An 8,888-nucleotide genomic window follows, 5' to 3' on the forward strand; every position below is an offset into this window, starting at 1 on the left:
GCACCCATTCACTGCAGAGGATCCATTGGTGAGCAAGTGATGGAATGCTACATTTCTTCAAATCTGTCCAGATGAAGAAACAAACTCATTTACATCTTGGATGGCCTGAAGGTGAAGAAATTTTCTGTAAATGTTCATTTTTGGGTGAACTATTCCTTTAAGACTATTTTAAGACCAAGTAAAAAGATTTAAGGAAAAAATTTAAGGGAACACAAGACTTCTATGTTCTCTAATGGCTCGTTTCCATTGAGCGGTACGGTTTGGTACAGTACGGTACGGTACGCAATTATTTCCGTTTCCACTGTCAGAAGTTGTGAATGGTACCAAACTCTTGTCTGTTCTTGTGGACTTGTGAAACGTCATTGCCCAAGAACCCGCGTAATTTTCTAAATATTACTGTTATTGTGTCATGAAATGTAGTTTTAAGAGTTTTTCAGGTGAGAATCTAATTTTTTAAAACTCAAATCTGCGGTTTATTTATAAAGATAAGCACATATTTGAAAATTTGCTATGCCGATTTCGGAGCTCCAGGCGATCACCGGGTGCTCATGTATCCGCATAGAGCAGCCTTAGCCCGGCTAGTCCTTCTTGACATTTGCCGCTGGCTCTGATGTCTCTGTAATGATTAAACATGAGATACAATTCGTTTTGGGTTGGCTATATTTAACAGGCATTCGTGGACTCATGAATCGATTATTTGTTCCTGGTCATATCGTTTTGGCTGAGCACAAAGTTATGTTTAACTTTATATATTTAATTTGAACTTTACCGTAGTACAGCGCTGACTTTTTAGCATACGTTTGACTGAACTGTTTGCTTTTGTCTTTATTTCCTCTTATATAAGCCTCTTATACTTTGTACTTGTACTTTTATAATGGCTATTATTGTTCATTAAAACTGACATTTAACGAAAAGAGGCAGAGTTGTGCTTATTGTCGCAGTTCATCGTCGATCGCTACTTTCCGGCATACACCACGCCTACCAAGTAAGGGTACTATTGGCAGTGGAAACGCAAGCCTGATCAGGGTTACCCGTACCGAATCATACTGTACTGACCTGTACTGTACTGCTCAGTGGAAACGAGCCATAAATGTAAATGTCTAGGAGCAGACAATTTGCACACAAGTTGTGTTAGCAACACTTCAGAATTTGAACAACAGATCTCCATTACTTTTTAATACATTTTCCAAAAAAAAAGAAAAAAACTGCTCCCAACCACTAGAATATGGAAATAACTTTTACTGTGCCTTCTGATAACACTGCAAAAAAATTTAATTTGATATAGTTTTTTTCCAGTGCAAATGTCTGAAGATTCTTAAGTCAAGATGATTTTACTTTAAAAAACACAATTACCTAAGACAAGATATCTTTCTGAGAAACTGATTAAAATTAGGGCTGGGACAATAAATCGATGCATCGCGATTCGTGGATCGATTCTGAGATTTTCGGATTGCATCGTGATTCTCTCTCGAATCGATTCTGAGCTTAGTTTTAACAGCAGATGGTGCTCTAGGCTAGTTTTTAACCGCACACACTCAAATGCTCACGAAGAAGAGCGCTTGTGTGTTCGGCTGAGTAATGTAAGTAGTTAAATGTACTTGCACATCGGCTTTTATGCTTTTATGATGCAAGATTAATGTAAACACAGCCCCCTTTGAAAATCCTGCTGGGACAATAAATCGATACATCACGAGATTTTCGGAATGCATCGTGATTCTCTCTCGAATCGATTCTGAGCTTAGTTTTTAACAGCAGATGGCGCTCTAGGCTAGTTTTTAACCGCACACTCAAATGCTCACAAAGAAGAGCGCTTTTGCGTTCAGCTGAGTAATGTAAGTGGTTAAATGTACTTTGGCTTTTATGATGCGAGATTAATGTAAACACAGCCCACTGTGAACATCCTTGTAATTCGCTTCAACCTTTTCGAACTTTATGAATGATTATTTTAGGTTCGAATGGTGCGTGTGTAAGGAACTGGAAGCAAGCAGAATACGGCTATTTCTAAAGCACGCAGTGCCATTTGCTGTTAAAAACTAAGCTGAGAATCGATTCAAGAGAGAATCGCGATGCCTTCGGAAAATCTCAGAATTGATGCAGAATCATTTCTCGATTTGCAATGCATCGATTTATTGTCCAAGCCCTAATTAAAATGAAGTTGTTTTTGTTTTTTAAACCAAGGACAAATATCTGCTAATGGGCTCAGAAAAATCTAAATACTGAGAAAGATATTGCATACAGTGCCATGACTTTATGAATGTAAGACTTTCTACTCCAACCTTTTTAAGGCCTTAATTTCTGGAGGGGCCGATTAAGACTTTAAGATCAGCAGAAACCCTTCTTTAGTATACAAATAAATGCAAAATTAAAGACTCCACATATCTTAAGCACATGATGACGCCTATAATGAAAGCTGTTAGACTATAAAAATGGTTTGGTGATTTAGTATTTGTTTTAATCACGCCTGAGCTGGCACTGCATCGCACAGATGGTCACCCATTATCAGGGCAGAGAGACAAAATATCTTTATTTTCCTTCACAAATAAAACGTGCAATGAGTTATAACCTTCACAGATGGGTTAGAAGGAAAACAACTCATTTACACAAACACCGAACTGGTCAGCACCCTAAATAATCACTGACCACCTCAATACAACTCATCATTGACTGACACATCTGCTCCTCCAAATTCATCACACGGATGACCGGCTGGACTGACTCTGAATACCAGATGTAGATCTACAGATCGGATCTAATCAATATTACCATGGTGATCTGATAAAATGATCATTCACGGATATTTATAACGTCTTATATTCAGAATATGTGAATAGAACATAAGAGTCTGACACTTATTATCACACACAACATGTTCTAATCAACAATATCAGAACTGATCTGATCTTATGGGTTAAGACTGAAAACATCTTATGTTGATATTCAGAATCTGATGTTCATAACATGCAAAGCTTATTGTGATGGTCTGATCTCAGAGTCAAGCTCTGATTAAGAACAATTCTGATATTCTGAGTCTGTCAAGTGAGATCAGATCACAACAGAGTGCATGTGATATTCAATATCAACAAAATCAATGTCAGACATTCTAAATGATAAGAAAAATCTGATCTCACATTATATATTGTAATAGATCACATCACTGTCTGAACAGTCTGATATATCAGATATCAGTTTTGATGTTATAAATTTTGCTGATTGCCGATTGGATTAGGTGTTAGAAATTAATTACTAAACTAAAGAGTGTCTGATACTGCTAATCAAATGAAATGTTACATATTATTAAATCAGATCAGTGTCTGTCTGATATTATTAAGCGGATCAAACAATTAATGACCAGACTAGAATGTGACCAATATTATTGACCAGAGCAGGTGTTAGAAATGAATGACAACATTAGAGAGGGTCTGATATTGATAATCAGATGAAATGTTTCATATTAATAAATCAGATCAGTGCCTGTCTGATACTTCTGTACTGATCATCAGACGTTATACATTAATGACCAGATTAGAGTGACAAATATTATTGATCATAGCAGATAGCAAAAATGACAAGTGTCTGATATTGATAATCAGATAACATAAATCAGATCAGAGCGATTATTATATTACTGATCAGATATAATACGTTAATAACCAGAGGGTGATGAATATTATCGTTAAGTGCAGATGCCATAAAGTAATGTCAAGATTAAAATCTGTCTGATACTGGTGATCAGATTAAATAATACTAATATTTAAAACCAATGTGTGTCTGATATTAGTTGTTTAGGTGAGTCTGTCTGATTTGTTCAGCGCGTCGTTTAAATGACCAACTTACACTGATTCCCTGCAGTACTTCAGACACATAGAGATCTAAAAATCAAACATATTCCGGCTAAAGACCGATATTATTAATATTAGAGCAATATCATAACTAAAATACTACCAAATACGAGTGTTATTTATGTTGAAATCAGTCCTGTTTTTTCTGCATCTGTCTGTTTGAAGTTAGCCGCTGCTAACCGACCCGCTAACGAACGACACAACCGTTATTTTACTGTAACGTTACCTCAGAATAAATCCATCAATCAGAACGGGCGTCGGTGCTCGTTAACTTCAGTTCTTCGGCGTGTCCATGGTGTCGATAACGGACAGAAACGGCCCGGTAAACGGCTACTGAAAACGCTCCGTCTCTGAGGTGCAGCAAAACGCGTAGCGCTCCAGTCCAAGCAGACAGCGGCGTTCTGCGCACGCGCGATAGCAGCCTGAGAGCTCGCGCGGCGTTGCGTGCGCGTGCTGCCATCTAGCGCTCAGAGCGGAGAGCGCGAGAGTACGTTTACAAATATTTCTGCCAGGTTTTCGGTAATATATCAGCATAAGAATAATTTATAATGAATCATTTACTGATAATCGTCTATTTGTGTGTTTGAAATATCACACACGGGCGGATCATAGTAAGAGGAAATTGTTTTAAACGTGCATTTGCAACTCCAGACCTGTAGGTGACAGTGTGAGCGCTGTTTGTCTGTATTGACTCCAGCAGAAGAAGAGCACTCACGTGTCTGGTGGTGTCTATTTTCACATCTGAGCCATGGAAAGAAAGCACATGTCCGCATTATCTATTTATCAGTCATTATCAGGAGGGACAAAACCACAAGTTCAGGTAAAGATGTTGCATATGAGGGATTGCATGATAACAACCTTTTTACGAAGGAAAATAACCATCATTTCAGTGCAAAGTTGTTAATTAAGTCAAGTTAATCGGTATTGGTTTCTAATATAACGAATACACATTGAATACGATTTATACAGTGTACTAAACTTCTCTCGCTAACAAAACCGCATTCTTTAGCTACTATTTAAATAAAATTGCATGTAAATATAATAATCATTAAAAACACTCAATCACTCAAACAATTGTTACTCAATATTAGCAGGGGTTTTCAAACCGGGGAGTGTGAAAAATGTTAGTCAAACAGTGTATAAAAAATGTACAAACTAAAAATAAGATTAAGCCAACTAAATACAGATTTTGAATAAAATAAATAAGTAACTGATTTAAAGATTGGTTGTAATAAATCCTAACTGCAACTATGTTGACGTATTAAAAAATAAATATATTCTTAATAATATTTTACGTTTATTTAAGATTAAATAATACTAATATTTAAAAACAATGTGTGTCTGATATTAGTTGTTTAGGTGAGTCTGTCTGATTTGTTCAGCGCGTCGTTTAAATGACCAACTTACACTGATTCCCTGCAGTACTTCAGACACATAGAGATCTAAAAATCAAACATATTCCGGCTAAAGACCGATATTATTAATATTAGAGCAATATCATAACTAAAATACTACCAAATACGAGTGTTATTTATGTTGAAATCAGTCCTGTTTTTTCTGCATCTGTCTGTTTGAAGTTAGCCGCTGCTAACCGACCCGCTAACGAACGACACAACCGTTATTTTACTGTAACGTTACCTCAGAATAAATCCATCAATCAGAACGGGCGTCGGTGCTCGTTAACTTCAGTTCTTCGGCGTGTCCATGGTGTCGATAACGGACAGAAACGGCCCGGTAAACGGCTACTGAAAACGCTCCGTCTCTGAGGTGCAGCAAAACGCGTAGCGCTCCAGTCCAAGCAGACAGCGGCGTTCTGCGCACGCGCGATAGCAGCCTGAGAGCTCGCGCGGCGTTGCGTGCGCGTGCTGCCATCTAGCGCTCAGAGCGGAGAGCGCGAGAGTACGTTTACAAATATTTCTGCCAGGTTTTCGGTAATATATCAGCATAAGAATAATTTATAATGAATCATTTACTGATAATCGTCTATTTGTGTGTTTGAAATATCACACACGGGCGGATCATAGTAAGAGGAAATTGTTTTAAACGTGCATTTGCAACTCCAGACCTGTAGGTGACAGTGTGAGCGCTGTTTGTCTGTATTGACTCCAGCAGAAGAAGAGCACTCATGTGTCTGGTGGTGTCTATTTTCACATCTGAGCCATGGAAAGAAAGCACATGTCCGCATTATCTATTTATCAGTCATTATCAGGAGGGACAAAACCACAAGTTCAGGTAAAGATGTTGCATATGAGGGATTGCATGATAACAACCTTTTTACGAAGGAAAATAACCATCATTTCAGTGCAAAGTTGTTAATTAAGTCAAGTTCATCGGTATTGGTTTCTAATATAACGAATACACATTGAATACGATTTATACAGTGTACTAAACTTCTCTCGCTAACAAAACCGCATTCTTTAGCTACTATTTAAATAAAATTGCATGTAAATATAATAATCATTAAAAACACTCAATCACTCAAACAATTGTTACTCAATATTAGCAGGGGTTTTCAAACCGGGGAGTGTGAAAAATGTTAGTCAAACAGTGTATAAAAAATGTACAAACTAAAAATAAGATTAAGCCAACTAAATACAGATTTTGAATAAAATAAATAAGTAACTGATTTAAAGATTGGTTGTAATAAATCCTAACTGCAACTATGTTGACGTATTAAAAAATAAATATATTCTTAATAATATTTTACGTTTATTTAATAAATACACGTAGAATATTATTACACATTTGTGCAGTGAAAAACTAATATTATAAATACTATTTATAATATTAGTTTTTTACTGTACAAATGTGGTCTTTATTCGTGAAAATATATTGCTGCCTTTTAGCATGTGGGCCCTCGCACCAGGATGGATTTGGGATTGAAAACCCCTGTGTTAAAAATACCATGGTATTACCATCTGGAATTACCACCATTTTTTGTAAGAGCTGTAAAAGTAGAACGTTGTATTAGCGACATACACCGGTATTGCGGTATTTTAAAAATTCATATCATAACAAAAATAAACAACGGTATTCGGTATGAACCGGTATACCGCCCAGCACTACATGGGGTAAACAATTTAAAAGGTAGTTGCAACTCTTTATCTCACAATTCTGAGAAAAAAATTCCGAACTGCGGGATACAAACTCACAGTTCTGAGGAAAATGTCCGAATTGCTAGTTTATATCTGACTTAACTTCTGACTTTTCTTCTCAGATATAAACGGAGAATTCTGAGAAGGAATGTCTGAACTGAACTGTGAGATAAAAACTCACAATTGTGAGAACAAGTAAGAATTTTGAGTTAAACATAAAAACAGAATTGCGAGACGTAAACAGAGATTTCTGACTTTCCTTCTCTTGATTTTGCACGTTTATATCATGCAGTTCTGTGTTTATATCTCGCAATTCTGAGGAAAAAGAAAGTCAAAAAAGGCTCATTTGTGATATGAGTCACAATTACCTTTTTTAATTTTGTTTTTCTGTGGTGGAAAAGGGCTTCCATAGAATTGAATCAACATTGAACTGTTGAATAATTTGCAGAATGTATATAATATGTGACCCTGGAGCACAAAACCAGTCATAAGGGTCAGTTTTCTGAAATTGAGATTTATACATCATCTGAAAGCTGAATAAATAAGCTTTCCATTTGTTAGGATAGGACAATATTTGGCTGAGATGCAAGTATTTAAAAATCTGGAATCTGAGGGTGCAAAAAAAAAATTTCTAAATATTGAGAAAATCATCTTTAAAGTTGTTCAAATGAAGTTCTTAGCAATGCATATTACTAATCAAAAATTAAGTTTTGATAAATTTACAGTAAGAAGTTTACAAAATATCTTCACAGAACATGATCTTTACTTAATATCCTAATGATTTTTGGCATAAAAGAAAAATCAATAATTTTGACCCATACAATGTATTGTTGGCTATTGCTACAAATATACCCCAGCGACTTAACACTGCTTTTGTGCTCCAGGGTCACATATGGCTTTAAACCTGTATCATTCATTCGTTCGTTTCTCTGCAGGATGCTACTTATGACTGGTTTTGTGCTCCAGGGTCATATATATTTATATAGTATTTCATCCACAAAGTGTACTAGAAGTCGCTTTGGATCAGAGATGATTGACAGGTCTTGTTCTCTCCACATTATAGAGATAATTGGGAGAAGAAACCCATTCTGATCCAACGACAGAATCCAGACTATTACAAAGGACTCTTTTCGACGGCTGAGTTTGACCACATCTTAAGAAACGTGAGCAGTATTTTTCTTCAATTTAGAAGGAATTAATGTATCTAATGTTGCAGTCAGATGTAATAATGTTCAGTGTTTTGTTCAGGATGACGTGCAGTATGGAGTGAATCTGGATGTGACGAGCTACACAAATGGAAAAAGAGAGACACACAATCCTAAAAATCTTACCAACATCAAACTATACGGCACAATAGAATAAAGGTGATAATATGCTGTTGTGCAAAAGTTGGAGGAACTGTCATTACAATATAAATAACCCATCTGTAAAGCTTTCATTTACTGTTAAAGTGTGAAGTTTATTCACAGATGTTGTTTGTCTTCTGTTATCAGAGCGGCTGTTCTCTCCGAATGCTCAATCCTCAAGCGTTTTCCTCCACTGTGTGGCAAGTGCTCTCTATTCTTCAGGAGAAGTTTGGCAGTATGGTAAGGTGAAAAGTTACATGTTTGTCTACAAACCATTGCTTCCGGCTAAAATATGAGTCCTCTATCCATAATATTCCTTTCTTCAGTGAAAAAGTCATCTTGTTTGAATCAGGAGAGAAATATGCAACCGTTTGCAAGCCAAAACAGATATGTTGGTGGATTCAGATGTGAGAAAACAGCATATTTTGGTCAGAAGAGATGGTTTAAAGTTAAAACAACTTAATGATGGATTTGTTTCTCATAGACATGCAGCTTTTGGCTTCACAAGACATGAATTGATGGACTGGAGTGGTGTGGATTACTTGTGGATTATTGTGATGTTTTTATCAGCTGTTAGGACTCTCATTCTGACGGCACCCATTCACTGC

At 36.4% G+C, this 8,888-nt stretch overlaps 1 protein-coding gene, 1 long non-coding RNA gene and 1 pseudogene across 2 annotated transcripts in view; 2 read left to right on the forward strand and 1 right to left on the reverse strand.

Annotated features, from left to right (window-relative positions):
- Window positions 1-4,213, reverse strand: part of LOC107745900 (exostosin-like 3) — a 34,936-nt gene extending 30,723 nt beyond the window's left edge. The window contains exon 1 of the mRNA XM_016559938.1: window positions 4,066-4,213. The gene's annotated coding sequence lies outside the window, so the exon portion shown is untranslated. The remainder of the gene's footprint in view (window positions 1-4,065) is intronic.
- Window positions 4,214-8,001: 3,788 nt separating this feature from the next.
- On the forward strand, window positions 8,002-8,231 carry LOC107745901 (uncharacterized). The gene is made up of 2 exons (XR_001640638.1): window positions 8,002-8,097; window positions 8,183-8,231. It is a non-coding gene; the product is annotated as an uncharacterized LOC107745901 (long non-coding RNA).
- A 214-nt stretch (window positions 8,232-8,445) lies between these two features.
- The window catches only part of LOC107745914 (bifunctional lysine-specific demethylase and histidyl-hydroxylase NO66-like), a 4,600-nt pseudogene continuing 4,157 nt past the window's right edge, over window positions 8,446-8,888 (forward strand).

Source organism: Sinocyclocheilus rhinocerous, unplaced genomic scaffold, assembly GCF_001515625.1.
Source record: "Sinocyclocheilus rhinocerous isolate Xijiao unplaced genomic scaffold, SAMN03320098_v1.1 scaffold228, whole genome shotgun sequence".
Lineage (NCBI taxonomy): Eukaryota > Metazoa > Chordata > Actinopteri > Cypriniformes > Cyprinidae > Sinocyclocheilus > Sinocyclocheilus rhinocerous.